The sequence below is a fragment of the Pararge aegeria genome, chromosome 18 (genome assembly GCF_905163445.1).
Source record: "Pararge aegeria chromosome 18, ilParAegt1.1, whole genome shotgun sequence".
Classification (NCBI taxonomy): domain Eukaryota; kingdom Metazoa; phylum Arthropoda; class Insecta; order Lepidoptera; family Nymphalidae; genus Pararge; species Pararge aegeria.
Window position 1 is genome coordinate 3,206,934 of NC_053197.1, and position 13,076 is coordinate 3,220,009.

Below are 13,076 nucleotides of genomic sequence, written 5' to 3' on the forward strand. Positions count from 1 at the left end.
CCTCTTGTTGAGAGAGGCCTCTAGTCCATGTCCTCTAGTTACTTGGACAATGGGATGTTTTTGAGAAAATATCAGAATTATTTCCGTTCTAATATAATTCTCACTTTTCAGTAATATAATAATATAATCTTATTGTGAACGAGCTCGGGGAAGAACTACCGTCATGCTTATTTCTACCGGAACCGGATCACAGCATTGTCGCAATGCTGTGTTCCGGTCAGAAATGCGTGGTGGCCGGGAATTCCAAGCCTTCTCAGGTTGATGGACCTAGACACAGAGTGGCACTTTGATAGACGTGCTCTTGCATGCCCGCGAAATGTTTCTCTGGTTATACGCAATTCTTTTCAACTAACCATCGGACTCTCTGCTCGGTCTGTCAATTATTATATAATTATTACTATCAAAAAAATAATGCAAAACATCTAACCTTTTACCATATTATTATCACTGAAGCCTAAACCTATCAAATAAACATAAAATTTTTTGTCACTTAATGTTGATACATACGTCATTGTGTAACATAGTCTGAAAGCCTCGTTTAGTATATCTCCCAAAAAACACTTTCACTGTATAAACTTATTCAAGACAAAACTACAGACAAAGTTTCTATAATTCGATTCAATATGTCACCAACATCTCAAACTTGGTCGTAAGTATTACAAACTCAAATGTTTTGACATAAATTATGAGCATTTGGCGTATCTTCAACCTGCCAACTATAAAAACGAGTTTCCATTATCCTGAATCTACAGGAAGCTTCATACCATCGCTTAAAGCACTTTATTTTGACTACGATCTATTTTAAGAATTATTATAATATCTAAAATAAAAAGGATGTAAACGAATATCATGTGAAACTGTAACATCTAATTTTTTGACAAAAAGAACCGACAACGTTCTATAACTAAAAAGCAAGAATAAATATTTTCTAAAACAGGTCGGTGTCCAGTAAAATGAAGAAAGTTACTATGTATATAGATCATATACTTCGTATTAGTTTTATATATTAGCAAGTGTAACATTACAATAAAACGCAATACTGACCGCTAACACTAACACTAGATGGCGTTAGTTGTAGTTGCGTGAAATGTAAATCGCGCTAAAGAGATTTTTTCCCACTAGTACAAGACGGTGCCACGGCCAACGCGGCCGACCGCCTAGGCGATTGGTTACAGCGTTGGAGGATCGAGGTGAACCCGGAGAAGAGCGCAGCGGTGCTCTTTTCTGGTTTCAGAAGGTATCCCCGATGGAATCGCAAACAGTTAACCCTCTACGGGCGCCCCGTCCCTTGGCAAGATAAAGTCAAGTACCTAGTAGTCACCTTCGATAAGCGTATGAGCTTCGCAGGGTCCGTAAAAAGGCCGCGTTTGTGCTAAGTCGTCTCTACCCAATGATTAGCGGCAAAAGTAAAATGTCCCTCAGACACAAGGTCACCTTGTATAAAATCTGTATTCGCCCTATAATGACCTACGCGAGTCCCGTGTTTGCACATCTCCCGCACAGATCGTTTAGCAGCTTGCAAAAGCTGCAAAACAAATTCATGCGCATGGCCACCAACTGCCCGTGGTTCGTGCGCCACTCTGACCTTCATAGGGACCTAGACCTCCCTACGATAGCTAGTTATTTTAAACGGCTCTCTAAAAGTTACTTTAAGAGAACCGAGTCTCATCCCAACCCGTTAGTGGTGAAGGCGTGTTCATACACGCCCAATCCAAACGTCGATCCTAATAGGAGACGACCGAGACACGTCCTTGACGACCCCGACGACGACATAACGACGGACAACGCTCCCTATGCTAGGGCTTTAGGGCTACACACCGACGACATAGTTACCACGACACAGCGTCTTCGCCGGCGAAGACGAGGTCCCCGATTTCTTACGTCACCCGGACGTGGACACAATCCACGGCCACGGGGACGTACGGACTAATCACCGTCCGATCAGTCCACCAAATTCCGACGTCCGCCTAAGCCGAGGTCCGAGTCTCGCAGGAGACGCCCCTAGGTAGACGTCACCCCGATTTTCCTCGAGCCCTAGGGCTCAAAACCCTTCATCAGGCGACGCTACGCGCTCGCCCCGACCCACCGGTGACGCTGTTGAAACCCGTAAGTTTCACAGCTACTAACATTTCGAATCCACACCATTGTCGGTCACTATGTCATTGTCAATCACTAGCGGTACCTGCCTGTAGTGCTTCAGCAAACGTTTTCCACTCGGAGACACTTGCCGGATGCTGTAGTTAGGAACCTTGCTAGTGGAGCCTACATGACGTGCTTCCAGCTTTTGCTTCCACTGCGTGGGACTTCAGCCAAGGACACTGTTCTAGACTGTCGAGTAATTGGAATTCTAAATACATCTTTGTTCTTTACACGAATATTATAATTCCGTCGCCCCGCCCCTTTTGCCCCGTCACGTAGAATTGGTTACACAAGGAATTTCCTCACTATTACCCACATTCGAGGGTTGATGCTTTAAAAGCATCTAAAGCAGTATGCAGCTTTAGATGCTTTTATTAGAAAGATAAATAGAATATCTTTATTGCAACAAAACACAAAGAAACAATACAAAGGAAAACAAAGACAAAAGTTAGGGTGCAAAAGCGGCTTTATCGCTTAAATAATCTTGAAAAGGCAACATAAGGATAAAGAACTATCAGTTAAACGGACAGTGAATGGTGCACAATGTAATAATATAAAATAAATTAATATGCATACTAAATTTAAATAAGAAATACACAAGTATTTATAACCTTTAAACATTAAAATACATATGTAATATAAACATAAGCTATAATAAACTAACATCACTTAAACACTAACAAAAATTGAAATTTTTTAGACGGTGTTTGAAAATATGGATTGCCTCAGAATTCCGAAGCAGAGATTTCCGAAGTACCTACTGCTTTAATAGTAAAAGATTAATTACAGCGCTAAAGATATTTTAAAAAATCTGACCCTATAATTTTTTTCCGCACCACCATTTTTATGTATACCAATAGACGTCCACGGTCTTATGCTGATTGCATCCACTCCTATTGTCAGAATAGATTGTTGTAAATGCAAACTCATAGGTCTTTGTGTGTGTCTGTTTGTGTGCTTGTGTGTCAGTAGACTAATTCCCGTCAAATTTGACGTTGCTATATAATGGAAATCCATTCTTGGGTTGTTAGTTTAAACTGTGTTACGCCTACAACAAGCCAATACCAAACTCTGCATTTGAGTAATCATGAGTCAAAGTTTAAGAAACATTAGGTTTCCAAACATTCATAACGTTTAAGACAGCTTGAGTTAGGGATGTCCTGGTCAATTTTAAATATTTTATTTATCGATATCTATTCTTATAATAAAACTGTAACTAGAAGATTTCTGTACATTCAATATAGTTTGAAAATTTTGACTGGGGGATGCTTTATAATCGATACTGAGACCAAAACGGATTTTTATTTAATTTTTGTCTGTCTGTCTATCTGTCCGGGCATCACGTGAAAACTACTGAACGGATTTAAATAAAATTTGGCATAGTGGTTGCTCGTATTCCGGGTCCACATATAGGATACTTTTTATCCCGATATAAACAATAAGTTTCATCCGTGAAATGGGATATTTTTTTATCAATTTTACTTCGTAAAATTAGAACCGATTTTAAAAATTCTTTTTTATTTGAAAGTGTTTATTATCAAGCATGTATTGTCTTATTTTAATAGAGATCTGATAAATATTGTCGGAGATAAAGGACATTACTCTTCACAGATAACCGCAAGTCGCAAGGCATATGGGATAACGATCGAATGCATGCGTACCGTCCTACTAATATTGTAAATGCGAAAGATATAAAATATAAATATTAAGTTTGATTATATACCTGCAAATTCATTTTTGAATTATTCAAATTTAACCTATCGCTTAGAAGTTGCGACGGGTATAAGAATAACACGTATGGCGACGACGGGCCGCGAATAACATACGAGTAGTTTGAAAATAAAACTGGACCTGGTGGGTGGCGCTGCAATGAGCTTCAAGGTTTTTTTAAGATATTAAAACGATTTGATGCAGACGTGTTGCGCGGGTCAGCTAGTTTAAAAATAAAAGAAAACACATAAAATTATTAATGGTTTTATTATAACTGCCATACCCCTAACAGTAAATAATCCACAATAACCCATTCTATGTCAAGGAATTATGAAGTGAAGATGATTTTATTTTATATCGTCGCTTTTGGACATAATATATAAAAAAAAGTATTATACTTTGAGTAAATCATACTTTCCCATTAACCTTGTTGTTTATTACATGATATTGGGACATATAGATAAGATGATACTGAAAAATTTTAGTTTACCGGACGTAAGTAACATTAAGTTATCCGTGGCCAATACAACATTACGTTAACACTTTTAGTTATCACGGGTGAAAATGCGGGAAACAGCTCGTGTCATATACAGTGGAATATAATACCCTTATGTAACAGAGATTATCTCTAAGCCTGTATTTTAAGCTCTAATTTTAACCGAAATTGCATCATAACATTTCCCAATTACGTGAACTATTATTTTCCATTTAGGTACTAAATAATGTCGTTTGTTGTATTTGAAATTAATCATGATTTGGTATTAAGCGTGCAATTATAACATATTTTGCTATTAATATATGAACAAAAAACAAAAGTTATATAATTTAGATTAATTTTAAATGGGGTTTTGCTTCGATGACACATAACCAACATATGTTTGTTATGTGTCATCTAAGTATTTATTTATACTCTTTATCTGTACACCACAACATTCAGAAAAAAAAAAAACTCTTCAGGAATGAAGTAGGATACACAAGGCGGCCTTATCTCTAAGTAGCGATCTCCTAGCGGCAACCTTTAGATTAGGAAAACTAAAAAGAAAGACGAATAGGTGGGGTACACTGTTTGAAACATACATACGAATAATTACATACTAATACATAAATACAACAATACTATTGATAAATATAAAAAATAAATATACTAATACATACTTAAATATGAGTTACAGAAGATAAATAAATAATAGTCGTCTTTATTGAGCGAGATAATGAGCCTTAACTCAATCACTGCACCGATGCTTATGAAATTTGGCACAAAAAAGGTCACAACTCACAACCTAGAGACAACATAGGACTTATCCTAAAAGGCTACAGACGACGGTTTCCGCGTTTAAAAAAAAAACTAACAACTATACCGAGCTTAACAAAATATAAACAAACACACTTTTGAATTTAGAATTAGTATTGATTATTAAGCTTTTAAACTTTGCTGGTAGAACATTGTTCCTCATTTTTGTTGCAGATTCTAGATTGACAATTTCTACTCAACTTTTGAACAATAAGACCCAGTATATAGTGGACGCTTGATAAGTTAGCTAGTTTAATTTTGATGACCTGTCTGATGCAACGCTGCGGTATTATACGTGGGACTTTATAAGCTTAGCCTTCGACCTATAGAGCTATAATCCTACCAGATAAAAGGTAAGTCAACGTGATTATTAGATCCATTACGATGCTGCGTAGAACCAATAGAATCTACAAAACAGCTGTTGCCCGCGACGTCGACCGCTTTTGTTATTGCTTTTAAATCATATTTTAAGTTTTTGGAAAAAATAATTGGGTGTATTTTCTTTAAAAGAAGTTTTACAATTAAGTGTATCTCAGAACAGAGCCGTTCTGTTTCAGTGTAGTCCGTATATTTTTCTTTAGTTCTACATTTACTGGTATGTAAAATACCTTTGACGATAAAACTATTTATTTGAATAAGAAGTAATACTACGATACCAATATAACCAACTTTGGTTTCTACCGGCGATCTAATATAATTTTAGATCACAAAAGCTGCAATTGCGACTTAACTATGACAGTTAGACTTGTGGACTTTTTTTAATGTCAAAATGAGTTCTTTAATTATGACGTAAAAAAAATTTAGGTATCATCATTAGATTTCTCAGTGCTCGCTTACTAATGAATTTTATAGGTAAAATTACACTATGACTAGACTATGTTACTTGTTGATAGTTTATCTTTCTTTTGGCGAAGAAATGATTAAAATAGATCTAGAACTTCCGGTGCCTATTGGGTATTAACAAACAAACAAAAAAATCTTTGCCATGAGAAGAGACCCAGGGCTCGACTAGACCTGGGGGCAATTTATTATTATATTATAATATAATTATAATATTAGTATAGATAGAAGCAGGTGTTCTTTCCGAATTCCATGGTATAAATGAATTCTTTCTAAGAATTTAAAATTCTAAGCAATTATTCATTGTATAGACAACTTCTCCTGAAGATGCTCTGGTTTCGGAGCGATTTCGAAACGTACGATTGAAAGATTTATTTGGCGGGGAGTATAAAAATTTAAGAAATTGTAAATTGCACTGTACGTTAGTAATAATAGTCAGACCGAACGGAGAGTCCACCTGATAGTAAGTGGAAAACGACAGAGTAACACTTCGCAGGGCATGCTAGGAAAACGTCCTTCATAGAGCCTCAGTTTGGGAAAGTGGATTAAACTAGGGGAAAGGTGAGTTGTTTTACAATTATTCATATTAAGTTGCAATATCCAATAGTTTTTATATTTTTATTAGCAACAATATTAACTTGAAAAATAGGTGTATTATAATATGCACCACCGCCATATATTAAATATGGACTATCTACAACTACATTTTAGGATATATTTTAGGATAACATCTCAAAATTCTAAAACCGAAGGAAAGACCAGAGAAACGTGGGATAAAGATGCAATGGCAAATTAAATTAAAGCTACAAAAGCAAAACGGGGTTTTTTGAAAGCTTCCAAGACATATTTGGCCTACGCAAATATGACCACGTTTCCGAATTTCGACAAAAACTCAAGTGGCTCCCTATTCGCCGTCGCCGGGATTTGCATGTACTTTCGCTTCTGTACTGTGTTTTATTTCATTTAAAAACTCCTTCTTATCTTAAGGAGAAGTTTACTTGTCTGGGAGTGCAATCCGATTTAAGATCGTGTCGCGCGCTGACTCTGAGTATGCCTTTTCATAGAACTAAGTTCTATGAGCACTCGTTTACAGTGCAAGCCATAGCGCTGTGGAATGCGCTCCCAATCGACATAACGCATTCTAAGTCACTTTGTATTTTTAAGAAAGCTGTCAAAAACCGCTATAGTTTACATTGAAGACGACTTGTAATAGTATTTACTGTTGTTATTGTATTTATAATATGTTATTGTATATATTAGTTTATTATTATTTTATTATTTTTTAATATTTAATATATTATGTATTATTTTATTTGTGTAATCTAGTTTAAGTATTAGTATGTAGTTATTAGTATGTATTTTTTTTTAATATGCACAACCTGCAGTATGTTATCCTTTTTGTTTTCCTTATCCTAAGGTTGCTTGGAAGAGATCGCTACAAAGCGATAAGGCCGCCTTTTGTATACTTCTTCTGTCTGTGTTTTCTTTTATTCGTCTTCTGTATTTTTATTTATGTGCAAATAAAGAGTATAAATAAATAAATAGGCATGTTGGCAGAACTTCCCCTGACAAGTTCAGTAACAAAAAGCTCATCTACTATAACACACTTTTCATATTGATGCTACAAATTTCATAAGTTATTGGGTCCGCTCAAAGTGCAATATAAGTCAAGTCAAGTTTGAGACATCACTTCACCCGCTCAATAAATCTTAGTCTACCCAAGACTGCATCGTCACTTACTATCGGCGCTCAGGTTAAAATACCTAATCAAGCGGTAACTTGGCATAAAGTTATCGAATAACATATCAAAACTAAAACTAAAAATCAACGAGGGTTTTAGAGCAAAAACCCACCATGCTGATCTAATGCAGGTTGGTGGGCTTACACGATTGTGATAGTTACAGGGACCGACGGCCTAACGTGCTCTTTAAGGCACAAAGTGTAACGCCAATATCTAACTGTGGGCTTTTACTCAGAATAAAGACATCATCATATACCCCTTCGCGGCCCATTCCAAGGCACGGGTCTCCCCTCAAAATGAGAAGGGTTTAGGCCATAGTCCACCACGCTAGTGGCGTTCACTTCATACATGCACAAAAGCACTGCTTACCCTATCCCTACTAATATTATAAATGTCAATGTAAGTTTGTTTGTTACGCTTTCACGCAAAAACTACTTTACCGATCCTCATGAAACTTTGTAAACATATTCTTGGAAGTATTAGAAGTAATATAGGATACTTTTTATTCTGACATTAAGCTCGGTTCTTTTGGGAGAAGGGATGAAAGTGTTTGACGATTTTACACCACAACTCCGACAAATTATTACCGATTTAAATAATTATTTTTGTACTTTAGAGGTTATAACATGTGTTCAATTTTGCCCAAACTTTGTGTAAATCTGATGAATGTGGTTGAAGATAGAGGATAGAACTCCTCAGCGGACAGCAGCAAACCCCTCATTTAAGGCTCAGCGATACTGAACACTTCAATTTTTTTTAGATCTACAACTTAATTTAATGCCACATCAAAAAAACAAAATCAAACACAGACGAAGTCGCGGGCAACAGCTAGTAATTGATAAAATAACTCTTGTAGGAGGAGGCATTTTGCCATTTATGCAATTTTTCTGCGGTATGCATATACCCTGGTAAGAAACCCACGCCACTGCACCACGCTGACCGCGTGCGGATTGGTAGACTTCACACGCCCTTGTGAGAACATAAGGGAGAACTCTCGGGCATGCAGGTTATCTCACGATGTTTTCTTGACCGTTAAAGCAAATGAATGATGCTTGAACAAGGTAAAACCGGAATCTTAAGCCACCAGGCCCTTTCCCCAGGAAAATATTGTACGAGAATGTATATCATCAACATCACCATCGTATCAACCCATTAAAGGGCACGGGTATCCTCCAACAATGAGAAGGAGTTAAGACCGTAGGTAGTCCACCTGGCCCAATGCGGATTGGTGGATTGCGTACACGTGTGAGAACAGTATGGAGAACTCTCAGGCATGCAGGTTTCCTCACAATTTTTCCTTCACCGCTGAAGCAAGTGATATTTTTATCACTTAAAACACACATAAATTAGAAAAGTTAGAGATGAGTGCTGGGATTCGAACCCGGCCGCCTGAAAGTGAAGTCGAGCTCCTAGCCACAGGGCTATCACCAATTGCATTTTCAAAATGTAAATACTAAATGTATATTATGAGAGCTGGTTGGCGCAGCGGGCAGCGACGCTGCTTTCTGAGTCCTAGCAGTGGGTTCGATTCCCACAGCTGGAAAACGTTTGTGTGATGAACATTATTGTTTTTCAATTTCTGGGTGTTCATCGGCATATTATTAGGGTTTGTTGTCGTCCATGGACATTGTGCGTTATCTGTGGTGGCACGTGGGTGGCAGCATTGGACTCGCGGCGCGCTCGGCGCGGGCTTAAACGAAAAACGGGTGGTACGACGGCTGGAAAAATGGCGGGAAGGCGGTAGATTTTTCCATTCAGTTGGCCGCATGCACCTCGGTATTGTATTAACGATTATTTAATAAAAGATTACCGTTCGTATTGAGCCTGTAGCAGTTTGGATTTTGTAGTCCTACAAACGGTTATTCCTGTACCGTCCTATTTATTGTAATGTTCAGATATATCAATTGCATTCTATAAATATGTATTAGCTAACTCCTGCTAAAAGAACATTATTATACTTACCTGCATATTGGTGTTAATTAATAAATGGTGCATGTTTTAGATAGTCTATATCATATTATGTTTATTTGCAACACAGTACAGTTAAATGCACCACCTACCTCTCTTCTTGAGCTGTTTTTAACGCCTTTGGTTGCCTGGAAGAGATCGCTATGTAGCGATAAGGCCGCCAAATTGTATACCTTTTGTTAAATTTTTACTGTTAATTTGTTATGTTTATGTGGTGTACAATAAAAGTGTATTCATTCATTCATAGTCTATTAATAGGTTCAATATCATACATAATAAAAAAAGTGTTTGTCAGCTCCGACGCACAACTGGAGTTTACTCCTTAAGTACGATTGTCGAAACACACACAAAAAGAGTTTATTTAACTGAATAAAGATTAATACCATATGAAAGGGTAAATTAAAAATCCCCTGCAATTTATTCACACACGGCGGAAGTATAACTTCTTAAAAGTAGTCTACGGGAGATTGAGGTGGATGTAGAGTATCAGAACTTTTAGGATAAATGTAATGTTTATTATTTAGTTGCCATGGTAACAAGAATAGGAAAAAAAAATATAATGTTTTCTATCTCACTATGTCCCATATATTTATGTGTTTGTTTCTTTACCTAGATAATATTCGGTTCCCTTGGTAACTTAAATAGGAAAAATAAGTTAATTAAACGAAACGAAAGCAAAGCGGAAACGTGACGAGGTCATTCATCAGTAGATTTTACTCCTCACATTTTTCTCATACCGCGCGCCTTATATATGAAAATCGATTCTTAAGGAGTAAGCTCCAATAAACTATTGTACCTTATGTGATTTTTAATGGCTTGAATTAAAAACGAACATAACTCCGAATGTTAGAGGTGCGTGCCGGGGATCGAACTCAGTCCCTCCGAAAGGGAAGACGATGCCTTACCCACAAGGCTATCACCGTTCGCCTAGCAGATACCCCAAATATTATAAATACATAAGCTACTCTAAACCTAAGCCCTAAAATACACCTACAAAGACGCGATAAACATCAAAACCCTCTTCACAAACGTGTCCAAATAAAAATGTACGTAATATTATATTTCTTATACTTATTATATATATTTCTGTGTGAAAAATAGTTTCGTTAAGCAAAGGTATAGAAAATACATTTTACTATATTAAGTTCTCGGGATTTATCGTTTTACGAAGAATGAAGCCTATTTCGAAATTATATTTCAGCTTATAAGATTGTACGGCTTAGTGAAGACAGCAGATTTAAGGTTTGAATTTGGTGAATTTGAAGTTACTTTATTCCCTAATTAAGAAGTTATTGTCTCTGAAAGACAAACTTTTGGCCCTATCCTCGAAAACACGTTGATAACGTCGAGAACAACGCTTGATTATAATGATTTTGCGTTTTAACGCAATCGTATCTCATCGAGTATCGGAGCACGTAACAGGTGTTATGCTTTTAATATTATTTCCATCGCCTTCACAAGTTAACTCTTTCATTTAAGATCACGACTTGCCAGCAGGTGAGGTGGCAGTCAAAGGTATTTTTTTTTAATATTAATAACGGGCAAACTAGCAAGTGGGTCACCTGATGATAAGTGATCACCGCTGCCCATAAACATCTGCAGCACCAGAGGAGCCACCGATGCGTTGCCGGCTTTTAAGGAATTTGTTTATCCGCCCCTTGAATAACCCTAGATTGTATTTTTAAGGAAACACATCAGATGGTAGATTGTTCCATTATTTGCAAGTACGCGGAAAAAATGATCTGGTATTTCGAACAGTAGGAGAATACCAGGCATCCAGATGATGAGGGTGGAATGTATTTCTACGGCGTGAGGTGCGTTCAGAGAACAGGGAAGGAGGTATCAACGCAAACAACTCTTCAGAACACTCTCCATTATAGAGTCGGTAGAACACACTAATAGAGCTAACATCTCTTCGGTGCGCCAGGGACTCCAAACTGCAAGTCAATTTGGGATTGTCAACAAGTCGAACTGCCCGCTTTTGTATCCGATCAAATGGAAGGAGTTGGTAAAGAGGTGCCCCAGCCCAAAGATGCGAGCAGTACTTGTAGATGTTTTAAAGAAAGAAATTACTTCGGGGTCACCATTTTACGTACTCGTGTACCATACGTAAAGACATAAAAAACGTAGACATGGAAAATTTACTGGTATATATTCTACCAGTTTGATAGAATAGTTTTAATCTCAATTTATAATTGCAATATTATTTTGTTGCGAAATGTTTGTTTATTATCTGACAAAGAGTAAGTAAGCAACCAATTAATTTCATTTTTGGCATAGGGTTAGTTCTAACGACAGAGACTAACATAGGTTAGCTTTTTATTCCAAAAAAAACTAACAGACGCCAACGCATCGCAGATTGCATCATCACATTATAATCAGGCAAAAAAAATCTATTAGGAATTCATAAGTAAACACATATAAAAAATTGTTGTCTGCTAAAATTAGCGATATGATCTCGTATATAATATATAATAACAGTCCATATTTGGTACCCTGTATCCTTAATGTATGGATCTAGTTTATTTATTATTTATTTAAACTCTTCATTAGTACACCACTACACAGGAAAATAAAGGACGAATCGAGAAAAACACAAAGAGTGGAGTAGAATACAAAAGACGGCCTTATCGCTTCGGAGCGATCTCTGCCAGGCAACCTTAGGATTAGGACAACAAGAGCGAGAACAAATAGGTGGTGTAATATTTTAAACCTACATTACCAAATAACTTCATACGAATACATAAACAAAAATTACAGAAATAAAAAAAAAAAAATATATATATATGAAATAAATTTGAAAATAATAATAATAGACCTATATTATGAAAAGCCATGTTAATAAATAGATGGAAACCAGTCTTCTTATTGCGCAAGACATTTTAAACATATCAAGCTAATTTGCCTGTCGTATGTTCGCACTGTGAAGGAAAGCTATAGAACTTCGTCTTGTGGACTTCAATTATAATATTATTACATCGATGATTCCAATAAATTTAATCAATAAAATTGTTGTCCTATTCATATTGATGAAAAGAAAATAACCTGCGAGATAGACCACTAAAGAATTTCACGTCTTACACTACTCTGCTAGTGTCTATAATCCAAATTACAACGTCCTTGGGCACACCATAATTTACCGCAAAAAATATGGTTCATACAAGCCCAACCGTAAAAACGGGCCATAAATTCGGCTTATCGAAAAAAGCCGCTAAAGAGATAAATGACAATCTCGCAATAAATTATCCACTTCATATTCCCTTTCAATTCTTTGTAGAGCCCGTAAACCTCATTTTGCGGATCGCGCAAACTATTTTGCGAACCCGATTTATCACCGAACCACTGACCATAATAATATTTGCGTATCTCATTATTTACTAGAGTTGA